At 38.7% G+C, this 16,923-nt stretch overlaps 1 pseudogene; it reads right to left on the bottom strand.

Annotated features, from left to right (window-relative positions):
• LOC149122761 (ubiquitin-like protein ATG12 pseudogene) overlaps nt 1–16,923 on the bottom strand; it is a 137,115-nt pseudogene that overhangs the window by 101,850 nt on the left and 18,342 nt on the right.

The raw sequence follows: 16,923 nt of genomic DNA, 5'->3' as shown, positions 1-16,923 counted from the left end.
CTGGAGGAGGGTTTTGTGGCTTAGCCCTAGTCACTCATGTCTAATTATCTCCCTGATAGATGTTATTACAAACTAAGTATGAGAATCATTTTGTAACCACGTATGGAAGGTAAGGCACAAAAGCATGAATTCTGATTTTCAAAGGGCAGGAGTTAATGAGTCTACTGCATCCAAGCAGATGAACTTGAAAATGCTGTAAGGATACTTCTGGAACTTTTTATTAAGAAACATGGGGAAGAAACCAAGAACTGTTCAGTACTAGAGCACTAGACCTTGATCACTCCAATCTAAAAATCATCTTACTTTTTAGGAGTCACCACTCTGGCTTAACAAGTAAAGTCACCACCTGTGACACCCGCTTCTTGTTTGGGTAACACTTTGTGTCCCAGCTTCTCCATTCTGATCCAATTCTCTGCCAATGGCCTAGGAAAAGAAGTAGAAGATGGCCCAAGTGTTTGGGCCCTTGCCACCCATGTGGGAGCTCTATATGGAGCTCCTGGCAACCTGGCTTTGGCCTGGCCTACTATTGGCGTTTGCAGCTGTTAGTTTCTCTGTATCTCTTTCACTGTAACTCTGATTTTCAAAATAAACAAATAAATCCTTTTTTTAAAAAAATCACCTGCTTTTTAGTAAAAGAGCAATAAAACTTCTGTCGACATTGACGATATTTTTTTCCATTAAAAAATACATGACATCTTTATAGGAGCTGGGTAAAATATTTGGCTATATATAAGCAAAAAAGATTTAATAAACGTAATGTTTAAAAAACTGAGTTAAGTTTCCAGAAGAATTCTTCAAAGCAATCTCTTGTTCTAATTCTGTTCTGTCATATCAATAATCTTGATAAAATAATGTGTGACTTATTTTGATTTTATAAAAACCATATTAAAATATTTTGAGAATCACATTGTTTTAAAAGTCTCAAATAACTCAAATAAATGTATAAAAGATTTGTGATTTTTAATCTGTAAATAATTATCCTTTAAATTGAAGGCAAAATGACAGATATTTAACTGATCCAAACATTCTCTGAGAAGTTACTAAAGAATAAACTTCAGCAATAAAAAATCTGGGAGGTTCAATAAGCAAATGCAGAAGATACAAATCTATCTTATTATTTTAATATATAAGTAATAAGATATTATTTGAAAAATGATATCAGGGAAATATATATTTTCATAAATATTAACTCATGAAGATTTAAACATTTAACAAAATAAATTTAATGAACGACTGCTAATTTTGGCCACCAATTTTGGATTCCTGATTTACAAAAATACACTAAATTTAAAGAGGTTAAAAATAAATCCAAATTCATTAGAAGATTCAATTTTATAAATATTGAATTTTCTTCAAATTTATAACAAAATAACTTCTAATAAAATCCCTTTAAAGAAGTAAACTTGAGGGGCAGGACTGTGGTGCAGTGGGTTAAAACCCATGACACCCAGGAGGGAGACCTGGATGAAGCTACTGACTGGATGTTGGCCTGACCCAGAGCTGGCTGTTTTGGCCGTGTCAGGGTGAGCCAGCCTATGGAACACCTATCTCTATCTCTCCCTCTCTCTGTAATTCTGACTTTGAAACAAATAAATCTTTAAAAGAATTTCATAAAAATCAGTAACTAAACATAAGCTACCAGAAAGAAATTTGAACTGTGTGATGGTTAGTAAACAAATGAGAGGTCTTCAATGCACTACTTACTGACTCATAAATATAAGTTTATACAAAGAACAACATTCTTCAATAGGTAGAATGAGAAAAATGCAGTTTTAAAATATTGAATTTAGGCTATCATTTGAGGAAGAAGATATTGGTTCACTTTGAGAAACAGAATATATGATCTGGTCCTCCAAGTGTCACAACAAATGAGAGAAAATGATTTTAAATGTTACATACTGATAACAACAATCAACTAAAATAATAAAACTATATTTGTAATGAATGTGTAGCATATTTAAAATTTATACTCTATTACCAGACATTTATTTCCCAAGAAAATTTTTCCATGTTTGTTTCCCCCCAAAATGTTCTCAAAATATTCTCAAAATTCACTTACATAAGTGAACATATTTTTGTTAGCATCCATGGAACACTGAAAAGTGTTTCAAGGTTTATTGCCAAGAAAATAACTGAGGACAACATACCATAGTAATGTAGTGCACTACTATTCAACAAATAAAATATAAAGTGTATATTTATGCATACGTATATATAAAAGACATATTGAATCTTCTTTTGATGTGCTTTATTTTAATTATTTGAAAAGCAGAGTGACAGAGAGGGAAAGACAGAGAGACAAACAGATCTTCCGTCTGCTACTTCACTCCCCAAATCGCCACAAGAACTCCATCTGTATCTCCCACGTGGGTGGCAACGGCCCAAGTACTTGGGCCATCTTCTTTTGTTTTCCCAGGTACATTAGCAGGGAGCTGGATCAGAAGCAGAGCAACCAGGATTTGAACTGGCACTTTGATGAGGAATAGTAACATCATAGGCAGCAACTTAACTTGTTGTGCCACGAAACTGGCCCCACATTGAGTCTTCTCTTTTTTTTCCTCAAAATGTATCTATTTATTTCAAAATCAGAGTTACAGAGAGAGAGGGAGAGGCACCCAGAGAGAGGTCTTCCATCCACTGGTTCACTCTCCAGATGGCGGCAATGGCCAGTACTAGGCCAGGAGCTTCATCCAGGTCTCACAATTAGGTGGTCAAGCACTTAGGCCATTCTCCACTGCTTTTCCCAGACCATTAGCATGGAGCTGGATCAAAGTGGAGCAGTTGTGACTGCCCATAAGGGATGCTGGTTTCATAGGTAGCAACTTGACCTGCTACCCCACAGTGCTGGGCCCATATTGAATCTTCCTATGCAATTAAAAGAAAGTTTAAGGTTTCAGGTTTCTATATAGGTATGTAGGATCTTGGGAGTTCTTTCCCAGCCACATAGGTGGAGAAACATCTGAACAAACTGAAAGTGGTCAACTCTTCTTAGGACCATCAGATGATTGAGGTCACAGGAAAACTGCTACCCCAAAAAAAGGGGAAGAGGACATGGAACCGGAGGTTAGAGGCAATGATGTAGTTTTTAAAATATTTATTAATTTTATTTGAAAGGAGAGTTAGAGAGAGAGAGACAGACAGAGAGAGAGAGAGAGATCTTCCATTAGCTAGTTCACTCCCCAAATGGCACAACAACAAGTACTGGGCCTGGCCAAAGCCAGGAGCCTAGAACGCCATCTGGATCGCTCATGTGGATGGCAGGGGCCCAAGCCTTTGAGCCATCTTCAGCTGCTTTCCCAGGTGCATGAGCAGGAAATTGAATTGGAAGTGGAGCAGCCAGGACTCAAACCAGCACCAGGATGGGATGTTAGGTTCATGAGCAGCAGCTTAACCCACAATGGCACCTTGCCAGCACAAGGATGCATTTTGAAGATGAAAGCACTGTGTATCTTCTTCAACAGGGTTTCCCATCAAGGGAAATTACTTTATCAAAGCCTCACATTTGGGGTTTTACAAGAGCCTGACTGATATAAAGGGAAATGTCCACGTCCAGCACACTCCCAGTCTTCCTGTCCCACCTAACCGATGGAGAACCAAGAGATACTTGTGATGGTCACAGCCCAGGGGGCCAAGCTGACTCAAATACAGAGTTAATCACAGGCCTATAGAGCGCTTCCTACCTCCCCATAGCTGACCACCTCAGCAGAAGGACTCCGGTGCAAAAGTGGGGAACTATGGGTGCTTGCATGACTCAGACCTTATTTAAGAAATACAGGAATTCCAGAGACACCAAAGGAGACAAAATGAGAAGAGAAATAGTTTTAGCCCCTGACTACACATCTTACAGCAAGCAGTAAATACAGCCTACCCCCAAGCTGGATAAACACACTAAAAGCCTATTTCCCTTAACTCCTCTTATCAAGTAACTCTTGCTGAGTTTTTTTTTTTTTTTAAGATTTATTCATTCATTTTTTTGAGAGGTAAAGTTACAAACAGAGAGAGGGAGAGACAGAGACAGAGAGATCTTCTATCCATTGATTCACTCCCCAAATGGCCGTAACACCTGGAGCTGAGCCAGTCTGAAGCCAGGAGCCAGGAGCTTTGTCTGGGTCTCCATGTGGGTGCAGGGACCCAAGTACTTGGGCTGTTTCTGCTGCCTTCCCAGGCCATTTACAGAGAACTGTATTGGAAGAGCAGCCAGGACATGAACCGACATCCACATGGGATGCCAGTGCCATAGGTGGAGGCTTAACCTACTACCCCACAGTGCTGGTCCCTCTTGCTGAGTTTTTAAAAATCATTCTAAGGCATATCAACATACAGTCAAGGGGCAGTACAAGCATTAGAACCATACTGTGACATGGCAGATAGAACTAAATGAACAAGAATTTACATTTCTGGAAACACAGCAAGCAAAAAAAATCACGTACATCAAGAGAAACAATTCACAAAATGGAAAGGGAACACACGGCTAGGAAAAATATACAGATACTCCTCAACTCATGCAGGGTCATTTCATATGTTATGAATACATTTAATACGCTTCACATACTGACCATCATAACTTAGTCTACTCTGTTTCCAAGTGCTCATAACACTTAAATTAGCCTACAATTATAGATTATGGGAAACTATTATGTCATATCACTATGAGGGGAAATTCAAAGTATGGTTCCTACTGAACACTTGTTACTTTTGCATCATCAAAGTTGAAAAATCATAGGTCAGGATAAGCTGCATTTGTCACTCAGATATTTGATAAAGGCTGCACATTCATAATATATAATAAATTCACATTACTTAGCAGCAAAATGCAAACGACTTTGTTTAAAAAAGAGGCAAAGGAGCTAAAGACAGTTTCTGAAGGGGATATACAAATAGTCAACTGGTATATGAAAAGATACTCTATGTTACTCTTTATCAGGGAAATGGAAATCTACACTATGATGATGTACCTGCTAGCAACTCTTATGATGACTATTAAAAAGTTAAGGGGGCGGGCCGGCACTGTAGCGCACTAGGTTAATTCTCCGCCTGCAGCGCCGGCATCCCATATGAGCGCTGGTTCTAGTCCCGTTTGCTCCTCTTCCAGTCCAGCTCTCTGCTGTGGTCTGGGAAAGCACTAGAAGATGGCCTGGGTGCTTAGGCCCCTGCACCCATATAAGAGACCATGAAGAAGCACCTGGCTCCTGGCTTCAGATTGGCCATTTAGGGAGCGAACAAACAGAAGGAAGACCTTTCTCTCTGTCTGCCTCTCTCTCTCTCTATCTATAATCTACCTGTGAAATAAATAAATAAAATCTTTTAAAAAGTTAAGAAAATAGCAAGTATTGGCAAGGACATGGAGCAAAGAAACCCTCATACACTATTGATGGGAAAATAAATTGCCACAACCATTATGGAAAACTCTCATTAAGCAATGATGATAACACAAAGTTGTACATTCACTTGAAGAGTCCGCATGCTCACTGGAGTTTCCTCAAAACTAAAATTAGTGTTTTCATATGACCCGGCAATTACATATTTTTATTAATGCAAATGAGTTGGAAATGCATGCCGACAGTGGCGGCGAAGAGCATGCCCACATGTTCATGGCAGTTTTATTCATAATTGCCAAAATGTGAAAACTTTCAGTGCATCCTTCAATAGGTGAGCAAATAAACAAATTGTGGTGGTACGTCCTTAGAGAGGAATAGTATTCAGTGACAAAGATATGAACGAGTATGCCATGGAAACACATGGAGGGGGCTTAGATACAGAATGGCAAATGAAAGAAGGCAATCTGAAAATGCTGTATTGAATATGATGCCAGCTACAGGACGTCCTGGAAACTGGAAAGCTATAAAGACAGTTAAAAGATTAACAATCGCCAGGGTTTAGGCGGGCGGGATGAACAGGGAACTTGTGGGGCTGGGAGAGGAGTCTGTGTGTTACCTGGTAGATGCAGTGTGTATTTACACATTTGTCAGAAACCATCGAGCGGATAGCACAAAGAGTGAGACCGAATGCGCATTGAGGGCTTTGAAATAGCGGATCGATATTGGCTCGTCAGTGGTAACAGGCGCAACACAGTAATTTAAAAAACTAACCACAAAGGAAACTGTGTTAGAGTGGGAGGGAGCATGAAAAGCGCATCTAGGGACTTTGCACATTTTATAAACCTGAAACCTGACTAAAAACTAGAGTCCAGTCGTTAAAAAAGAAATGCAAAAAGCAACCAACCCAAACCTAATGTATTATTCTTAATAAATACTAAAGAAGAAAACTCTTTTTTTCTCTGCAAAAGTTATCTTTACATAATCATCCACAAAGGGCTTGCAAGGAATATCAAGCTCGAAGAGGCAATGGGAAGGAAGAATTGGCTGATGTCAGTGTTTCTGTGTGGCAGATAGGAAAACATGGAAAGGTAAACAGAATACCTATCTTTGCAGCGTGCAGAGAACACATTCTTGTATATGTGTGTAACGAACATTCAATCAACCATTCCAAAGCTAACATGAAATCCAGAACTTAGATTAAAATCAAAACAACTGCACATGGAGAGACAGAGAAGACTCATTTAAAAAGCAATCTCTGTGTAAAAACTTTCTAAAGATTTTGATCTGAACAATCCATCATACTGCTAGCTTATCACATTTTAAGAATTAAAAAGTGAGGCAAATTCAGAGATGCATTAATAAAATTCTAGTTTTGCAATCAAAGGACTGCCTTATGTTAGATGTTCCAGTTCTCTGAAATTATCAGTGGTTAGTTAGCTATCTAATGTGAAACTGTGCATTTAGCTAACCTTTTTAAAAAAAAAAAAAAAGATTTATTTATTTATTTGAAAGTCAGAGTTACACAGAGAAGGAGAGCAGAAAGAAAAAGAACCATCCACTGGTTCACTCCCCAATTGATCGCAACGGCCAGAGCTGAACCAATATGAAGCCAGGAGCTAGGAGCTTCTCCCAGGTCTCCCACATGGGTACAGGGGCCCAAGGACTTGGGCCATTTTCCACTGCTTTCCCAGGCCAAACCAGAGAGCTGGATGGGAATGGAGGATCCGACACTCGAACTGGCACCCATATGGGATGCCAGCACTGCAGGCAGCAGCTTTGCTTGCTACCCCACAGTGCAGACCCCTCAACTAACCTTTACTGAATACTTCCCCATGTCAAGCTCCATGCTAAATCTTCCACAAGCATCTCCTCACACCATGTGACATATTTCCTTGTAGTACAATGCTTATGGAGATTTATTCATTGTCAAATAATAGGTAGAACAGGGTCACAGGAACAGCTGCTACCATCTGTCTCCCTGTCCAATGACCAGCGCCTGGATTCTTATAACATTTGTTATTATTGCCATTCTTGTGTCTTTAAATACAAAATTCTGACAAGTAAATTACTGATAAATTGCTACAACTACCATGAATGAATTTATTAACATTTTTAAACAAAAATTCAAAGAAGTGATGACCATGAAGCAGATTTTGGGGGCTTGGTTGTACTTTTTATTTTCCTCTGTGAAGTGGTGGAAATTAAGTCAGGAATTCCATCACTTATTTCCTTGTTGTAGAACACGTATTGAGAGTTGTGCATTGCTTTCCTCCTGCTGTATTCCATCTAAGAGATTTCTGATTTTCTTCAATATGAAAGGAGCATGGACCTTAGACATATCCCATAGGTAGCATCCCAGGAGTACTATTTAGAAACTATAGGGTGTCCACTCTGCGTCTCGGAATCCTTATTTTTCAGACAGATTTAATAAAGTATTTTTCAGGTGATCATTTTGAAGAGCTATTTGGAATGCTTAGTCCATAACATGTATTAAATAAGTATTGTCTTCTATAAGTTATAAATAGTTTAACCTTATTTCTGTATTAAATTGTCATGTTACCTACTTATAGGTATTCGGAAAAAATTATTTGATGGTTTACAACCCAGAACTCTCTTATTTAAAGGAAAAAAAATCCTTTAAATACTTCAGTTTTAACTATCTTGTCATCACTTACACTGAGATAGAATTACCTTATGATTTGATTTCTTAAATGTTAATCAGTGACAATTAGCTGGCGCCATGGCTCAATAGGCTAATCCTCCACCTTGCGGCACCGGCACACCGGGTTCTAGTCCCAGTCAGGGCGCCAGATTCTGTCCCGGTTGCCCCTCTTCCAGGCCAGCTCTCTGCTGTGGCCCAGGAGTGCAGTGGAGGATGGCCCAAGTGGTTGGGCCCTGCACCCCATGGGAGACCAGGATAAGTACCTGGCTCCTGGCTTTGGATCAGCGCAATGCATCGGCCACAGCGAGCCAGCCGTGGCGGCCATTGGAGGGTGAACCAACGGCAAAAGGAAGACCTTTCTCTCTGTCTCTCTCTCTCTCTCACTGTCCACTCTGCCTGTCCAAAAAAAAAAAAAAAAAGTTTATCAGTGACAATTAAGTTCATATTTACATATGTATGTGTGTATATACATCAACAGATGTATATATAATTATCTGTGCTTGTATATGAACTTGACTACGCACAACCAAAAATGATTTGTTCTTCAAGGTTAGAAAAACCCACCAAAATCAAGGACATCTGTAAAACACTAGGCTGAGCACAATTTCACCTTTCTGAGTACTGGCCAGAGTGAAAAACCAGAGAAAGACTCGGAAGTCTCACAAGTTAGACAGTTTCAGCACTGAAGACAATTACTTCATTATATGCGTCTGGGGCTGTTGGTCAGGTATCTCAGTTACACTTGAAGCACATGAAATAGAGCTGATTAGCACAGTAAAGTTCCATTGTTACCCAATGTAAATTCTAGTCATATGAAAAGCTAAAAAAACAGGTCTTACAGAGTCAGAAAAATGCAGCAATTTCCTCCTAAAACAACCGTATCTCAATTTGCCTACATTTTTCGGGGCATATCTCATTAAAATTGACCAGAACAAAATGATTGTTTTAAATCACAAAATAGCACATACTGTATGATTTTAAGTGAAAATGCTCACTGCAAGTTCAAAAGAAAGTAAGAAGCTCCTTATACAACTTGTTTTTTAAAGATCACTCATCTTAATGAAATGCTGTCCTATAGGACTCACAAAGAATATCAATCAAAAAAGCCCTAATATTGTAAATGTTCTCCACTGAGCAAACACTTCATCTTTTAAAAGCTAAATTTTATTATTGAATACTGTGAATAAAACTTTATTAAGTGAAAAATAATATAGACAACTCGATTGCACAAAATTGCTTGATGCTTTAAGTGTATCATTCTTATCTTTGCCCATATGTTATCATTGCATCTATGACTGTATTAGTGTGTACGTTGTCTTTCTTTGTATTCTCCCCTTGCATTGTTTTCCTAGTACACAAAGCAATTTAATTCTCCATAGATCCATTAAGGCTTAAATATCTGGACTCTGTCCACACATAATATACACTTTTCCATTAAAAATATGACATGGATCTTTGTTATTCAGTTTGCTGAAAAAAACCTGCATTTTAAAAAACTGAGAAAATGATTCTTTATAAATAAAATATTATATAATTTATAGTCTCCTTTGTTCTTTATAGCACATACTTCCATTTCATTCAAGTGTATCTAGAAGCTAGTAATCCTTTTCCTGGTGACTTCTTATCATGCTGAAATGATGCCTGATTATTTCTTAGGATTGTGTTTTCATAAATAATACTTCGTTTTTTCCTCAATAGGAAAATTAAACATGTAACTATGTTCCTTTTGTTTTAAAATTTGAAATAAAATGTCTTAAAAATATATGTTCTTTAAATATTTGACTTGATTCAAGACCTTGGTGTTAAATTAACCTAGTTAGTGGTTAGAATATGATTATTTTATCTATCCATCTACATTTAATATTTTATATTTTCTGCTTTCTACGAAGTCAAATCATATGAAAACTTGAAGTCCTTATGTGTTCATAACATAGGATGAAGAGCCAATATTCATGATTTGGAATTCATGGAACACTGACTAGCTTTCTCACTTGCTTACACACTATTAATGTGAATGATTTCTCAAAATTTTCATATGCGAAAGTAGAGAAAGAAATTTTGAAAAGTAAACAAACCTTGGATTTATTCTACAGCTTATATAAACTCAAGAGGGGACCATGGTAGCGCTGCAGCAACATAGAGCATTTGCCCCTGCAAATTATTTTTCTTTCAAGTAATTTCTGTGACAATATCCTTCTGTCATATATAATCACTTCATTGTAAGAAAAAATTTACATAACCTTGCACAAATTAATTCCAAGGACTAAACTGGTACATTTATCTTTAGTTGAGCATATTCCTGCTGATTCTGGTGATTTTTATAAGATCATTTTGGTGTTTATTTATTATTTCTTATTCACTAGAGAGAGAGAGAGAGAGAGAGAGAGAGATCTTCCTTCTGCTAGTTCACTCCCCAAATGCCTAAAACCCGAGGTTGGGCCAGGCAGAAGCCAGGAGCCAAGAACGCCATCTGGGTTACCATGTGGTTGTCAGGGACCCAGGTACTAGATCATCACCCACTGCCTCCCAGAGTACACTTTAGGGAGAAGCTGGATTGGAACGAAGGTGGTAATGGAACCCAGGAACTCTGACCTAAAATGTAGGCGTCCCAGGTAGCAGCTTAACCCAGTGAGCCACAACACCTGCCTTACTTTTGGGAGTTTTTGAGGAAGAAACCAAGTCTGTGTAACATCATAGCTAAAATTCAGCAGTTGATAGTCACCAAGGTAAAACTTGACTGCATAGGAATTGAAACTGTCAAAAAATAAAACAGTCTATCTTTCAAAGTCACAGTCAAAAGTGCCTGATTTTCTTAGGGGTGTTGTAGAAAAACTGTTAACCGGGAAAACTGATTCACAAAGAAAAAAAATCTTATAGGTCTCCAATAAGTATTCTAGGGTTTCCAAATTTTCTTGTAATAACAATCTTGATATAGTCTCTGATTTGTGAATAGAGTTATTCTATTGAACAATTACCTCATTATATACAAGATCAAATTTAGTGTTTAATAATCACAAAAGACAGAAAACTTTACATCCAGAAGTCATGTTCACGAACGGGATGAACAGTACTCTGAATCATGTCAGTGATTAGGATGGAAATCAGAAGCAAGAATTTGGAATAAACTAAAGCAACTCTTTTTTTAAACCCAGAAAGCAATTCTAAATGAAAAAGCATGGTAAAAATCCTAAATTAAGAGCAAATATTACTAGAAAAACCACCATACTCAATTGGCTTCATTTATTATTCGTTTAGGTTTTAGAGTAACTTGAGTTATATTTGCTTCACATAATTAAAATTTGAGAGAAAATAAATTTAAATCATTGTTTAAAGAGCATGAACTATGTTATGATGGTATACACATATAACTTAGAATGTAAAGGTTTATTTATAAAATAAAATATTTTGATTCAGTTTACTGTGACTTCTGTTTTTTTACTCACATTTTTTAACATCAATGAACAAGGCTATATTTGGAATTCTTTACACAGTACTTTTCTATCTGCACATTTGAAAGACATTCCATTTTTAAACACTGTTATTTCACTAGTCAAATGCTAAGTAGACATTCAACAGTTCTGGAACAAATAAACAAATGAATGACTAATGCTTAGAATACCCTTAATATTTATTTCATGATCCCTTTCCTATAAAAATGTAACATAAGTTATACAGGTACTAAGCGGAAGCCAAGAATAAAGGTATGTTAGAACCTGAGACACAATTAAAACTCTCAGTGTTTGTCCATCTAATTTCAGATTGCCATCATGTGTGATGGTGAAGCTTTTTCAAAAAAGCTCTTGGAAAAATTGAATTAAAAGAGAGTTTATTTGGCTGAACAATTTTTTGAAGTTAATGCATATACATCTTCACCAACTGTCTAAGATGTATTGTCTACACCAATACATTGGAACATCTCGAAAATCTGTAGAATAGTGTTGTGTCATCTCCAAGGTCGTGCTTCCATAAAAGGAATGAGATTTATATGAAATATTGATAATCTGATTACATAGACCTTTCTTACTTAAGGAAAGCTGTTGAGCACTTATTTTGTGACAGTTTTCAACTACGTAGGGAGATAAAGAAGAGATGTTCCATCCTTTCAAGGAAACCTATATTTTGTGAACATCTGAGCAGCAAATTATAACACAGTTCAGCATGCCCCACTGTCTTCGGGAGAGAGTTCCCATTCCTTCATGAAATAGGCCAGCATTTCATCATGAGATCATCTGAAGTCAGGATCATCTCAGACCTCTGCAACTCAGTGTCATGAATCTTTCCACCCATTGGAGGCCTTTATGCCTCCAATGTTGCCATCTTTACCTGTAAGACTTTTATTCATCCTTCATTATTTAGCATAAATCAGCTGCTATGCAAAGCCATACTGGACAAGTTACTTTGCCTCACTGATGTCCAGAAGCAATCATTTAACTGCAGTCATGTAACAAGTGTTAAAGGGTACACCATCAATTTCTTAAATATCACATAAGAGACTTTTTTAAAAAGATTTATTTATTTTAAAGACAGAGAGACAGCAAGAGATAGTCCATCCACTGAACTACCCACCCCCCAAATGGCTGTAACAGCCAGGTCTGGACCAAGATCAAGGCCAGGAACTTAAAACTTCATCCTAGTCCCCCACCTGGTTGGCACTGACCCAAGTATTTGGTCATGCTCCACTGCCTCCCCGGGCACATTAGCGGGAACTGGATAGGAAGCGGAGTAGCTGGGACTGGAACTGGCACTCTGATATTGGATGCCAGCACCATAGGCAATGGCTTAACCCACTGAGCCACAAAGCCAGCCCCATATTATTCAACAATTAATTTTTATTTAAGATTTACATACATAAACCTTCAGCCTTCTTGAGCAAGCCTACACATGCAATGGCCATATTAAACATTCCCCAAATCACTAAACAAGGACACGAGTCAGATAACAGATGGAATTCTGTGGCATAAAACATGATTTCTAGCCATGTTTCCAGAGAATTGAGAGCACACGGTGCTCCCCCAGAAACTGCTGAGCAGGCAGACTCAGCCACAGTGAAGTTTTCCTGAGTTCTAACTCTATCTCGGGCACTTAGATGTTGAAGCATCAGTCTTACAGGAGTCAACATCTCCACTGAATAGAAGAGAGAAGGGAAGTTGTGAAGCTAAGTTAAGTCCTCTGGGTCCCAGGAACTGACTTTATGCCAAGGCTACATGTGATTCTACGGCCTGTGCTGGGCACTGATAAGGTGTATTGCAGACTCCAGCAGTGGAACTCCAATCTCCCGCTGCGCTTCCGGTAGCCACTGCTGAATCAGAAAGGAGAATTCACTGCGGGAGAAGACAGATGAGTAGAATGTGATGTGGAGCTCAGCAGGCCAACGGATTAAGCAATTTCTTTAAAATCATCATGATGATAAAATGACGGGTTTTTTTTCCTCTGAAATATGACAGTTCCACTGCATTTCTCCTGTGTGCAAACTTTCTGGTCAGGCAAGAGGTGTCCTAAGTGCAAACCATTGAGTCCCTGCGTCCTAGGCACCACTATTGTGCTCTCACAGTTTCTCAGCCCTGAGAAGGACTCAGCAGATGCTGTACTAGGCAGCTGTAAGTGTTTTTACAATCTCAAAAACAGAGAGGGAGCAGTGACTCGCCGTGAGCACTTTACTCTGCAAACTTGGCTTTTAAGACTTGTTTTATGGCCGGCTCCGCCACTCAATAGGCTAATCCTCTGCCTACGCCGCCGGCACCCCAGGGTTCTAGTCCCAGTCAGAGTGCCGGATTCTGTCACTGTTGCCCCTTTTCCAGGCCAGCTCTCTGCTGTGGCCTGGGAGTGCAGTGGAGGATGGCCCAAGTGCTTGGGCCCTGCACCCCATGGGAGACCAAGAGAAGCACCTGGCTTTGGATTGGTGCAGCACACAGGCCACAGCGGCCATTGGGGGGTGAACCAACAGAAAAGGAAGACCTTCCTCTCTGTCTCTCTCTCACTGTCCACTCTGCCTGTCAAAAAATAAAAAAAAAACTTGTTTTATGACTATTTTTTGACCTATGTATAATGCCCTGCCTGTGAATATCTTCTGCATTCACTCTGTTCTTACATTAATGCTATATGTCCCTATGTCCTTATTGGTTCAACTCTTTTTTTAAGATTTCTTTATTTATTTGGAAGGCAGAAATATAGAGAGAAAAGGCGAGGCAGTGAAAAAAATGTCCCAGGCCCTGCTTCACTCCTCAAATGGCAGCAACAGCCAGGCAAGCAAGTCAGGAGACCAGAACTCCATCTGGGGGTCCGACATGAGTGGCAGGGACCCCAGCACCTGTCTCATCTTCTGGTGCTTTCCCAGGTCCATGAACAGGGGGTTGGTTCCAGGATCTGGTACTCTGATATGGGATGCTTGTGCCACAGGTAGAGGCTTAACCTGCTGCACCACAAGGCCAGAACCAACTCTCTTTTCTTAAAAACAGAAACAAACAAACAAACAAAAAAAAACCACCGTGGAGCCTTCTTTGTGGCTTAGCTAGTAAAGCCACCACTTGCAACCCCAGCATCCCATATGGGTACTTCCTGGAGTCCTGGCTGCTCCACTTCTGATCCAGCTCCCTGCTAATGTGACTTTGGAAAACAGTAGCACATGGCCCAAGTGCTTGGGCTGCTGCCACCCCCATGGAAGACCCAGAAGAAGCTCCTGCCTCCTGCCTTTAGATTCACCAGCTCCAGCTGTTTCAGCTGTTTCAGGAATGAACCAGCGGATGAAAGATCCCTCTTTCTCTCTTTCCCTCTCTCTTTCTGTAACTCTTTTTAATAAATAAATAAATCTTACAAAAAGAAAAAAAATAGTTTCTAAGCACATTTTTTCCTATTTTAAGTGCAAAAGCCTTCCCTGTAATCCCAAATCACGTGACTGGTTCCTTCTATCAAAAGACAAAAAAGTAAAAGATGAGGAAGACATTGTTAAAAACCTAATCACTTGGGAATGCTTAAATACTGGTAAAAATATAACTAAAAGCCTGCCATAATTGATACACTTTTAGAACATTATTCCCACTGAACTTACTTATCTCAAAATTGCAGTCTGCATTTCCTTAACACAGTGGGAGATCACACAAAATAATTGGTCTTGCTACATTATCAAAATACCATGCTAAAGATAAACCTCCAATCAAAAAGGTAATTAAGACCTAAATCTAAGTATATTCAATTACCTCTCAACACTGCTTTTGTAATTCTGGGAATTCTGCCCTACGAATGAGCTAAAGTTCAGCTCTGGTTTTCTCTAAAACATTGATACAGGAGAGACAGAAGTAGCTATTAATATGCATGCTCTCACCTTCTTCTGAATCCTTCCTCTGTGTACTGCTATAGCCAGATCTGCATAGCTCATAGTTTAGGAAGAATAATGAGGATCATGCCTGCATGTAGACAGGTAGATTTATAAAAGTAACCACTTTCAGTACTCCACTCGGCTCATGATTGTGTTAAGCGGGAAACAATTACAGTGTCTACATCTTTAATGGGGAAAGCTAATGACAAAGAAAGACAGCAGGCATTTGGGGATTGTGTTTGTTGGAAGGGGCGGCCAGATTGTTCTTTGATTCTTAAATCATGACAAAATTGATGAGGGATGAATCTCGGAGGAGCTGGCAAGATGAAGCTAAAAGTTAGGAAATCTAAATCTCGTTTTCAGTTACGCTTCTGCTGTTTGTGCTTGCAAATCCATAACCACCAAGTGTAGAGAATGACAACTACGGTTCTTTAAAGAAGTGCATGGACACCCAAATGTGAGTATTCCTCCAACCACTTCTTAAAGAGAAAGTTCAGCCATTGTGTTGAATTAGAAAGAGAAATATCAATATTTTCCTGGGACATAGCTATAAGATAAATGTTTTTTCATCATTATTAAATGATGAAGACTTAGGGAAGATTATCTCATTTTGAATCTTATAATGTTTACCAAGAATTTCTAAATATGAGTGCAGATTAATGAGTATAATACATTATTAAAAGAAAACCAGACTTTTCTGAAGTTTTCACTTGCCTATGTCATTTGGTGGTAGGAATATCTCCATTGTACAAACAATCACATCATGAACAATGTCTCATTCAAAGAATCTTCCTGAGTATTTTCAAAGGGACTGAACAAATATGGAATGCTAAAACATAACTGGAGGAAATAACTAGGATTAAAATACTGGGGGGCATGCGTATTGGAGAATCAAAGTAATGTTTATATATTGGCCCTTAGTGTTCATTGTACTATTAACATACCCATTCACACAGTAACAACTTTTGAATGTCTCTCCTTGGTGCCTGGCACTGTTGAAGGATCTGGAGCAACAAGTACATAAGTCCTCCTTTTTTGGCATGCACATTCCAGAGGCCGATCATTAAATCACAATCAGCCAGTCACATCCTGCTGTGGCTTGCTACAAACTGTTCTACATTTTTAAAGGACGGTGGAAAGGAAAGAAGAAAAAATAGAAGAAGCCTGAAAGGGAAGAGGGAAGGAAGGAAGTAGGAAGGATGGATAGAAGTAAAGAAAGAGAAAGAAAAAAATGAAAGCAAGGGGGAAAAGGTGGAAAGAAAATTATTTTTTCAGGGAATCCTGAAATGTGGGAAGAAGGAGGTTAGCACCCTGGGAATGTGGGGTTCCTTGAATTCCTTATTGCTTCCCATCTGTCCTGCACAAATCCCCCAATGCAGAACCTGCAAAAGGTACAGATCAACATAACCCCAAGAAGAGTCTGGTGTCCCTAGACCTAGACAGAAAAGAGGAAAAAAATAACACATACAATGGGGATTCCTGAAGGAAAAGAAAATTAGAAAAGTATGAGAAATAATTATCCCTCAGGACGCTCACACTTAGAAACACAGTCTCCAATTTAAGAGGCTGAATGCATTGCAAGTAGGATAAATCCACATAAAACCATGCCAAGAACATCAAAATTAAACTTC

The sequence above is a fragment of the Oryctolagus cuniculus genome, chromosome 13 (assembly GCF_051225735.1).
Source record: "Oryctolagus cuniculus isolate XC-2025 breed Fujian yellow rabbit chromosome 13, ASM5122573v1, whole genome shotgun sequence".
NCBI classification, from domain to species: Eukaryota; Metazoa; Chordata; class Mammalia; order Lagomorpha; family Leporidae; genus Oryctolagus; species Oryctolagus cuniculus.
The sequence above is the reverse complement of the archived record's forward strand: the minus strand, read 5'-3'. Positions and strand labels throughout refer to the sequence as shown.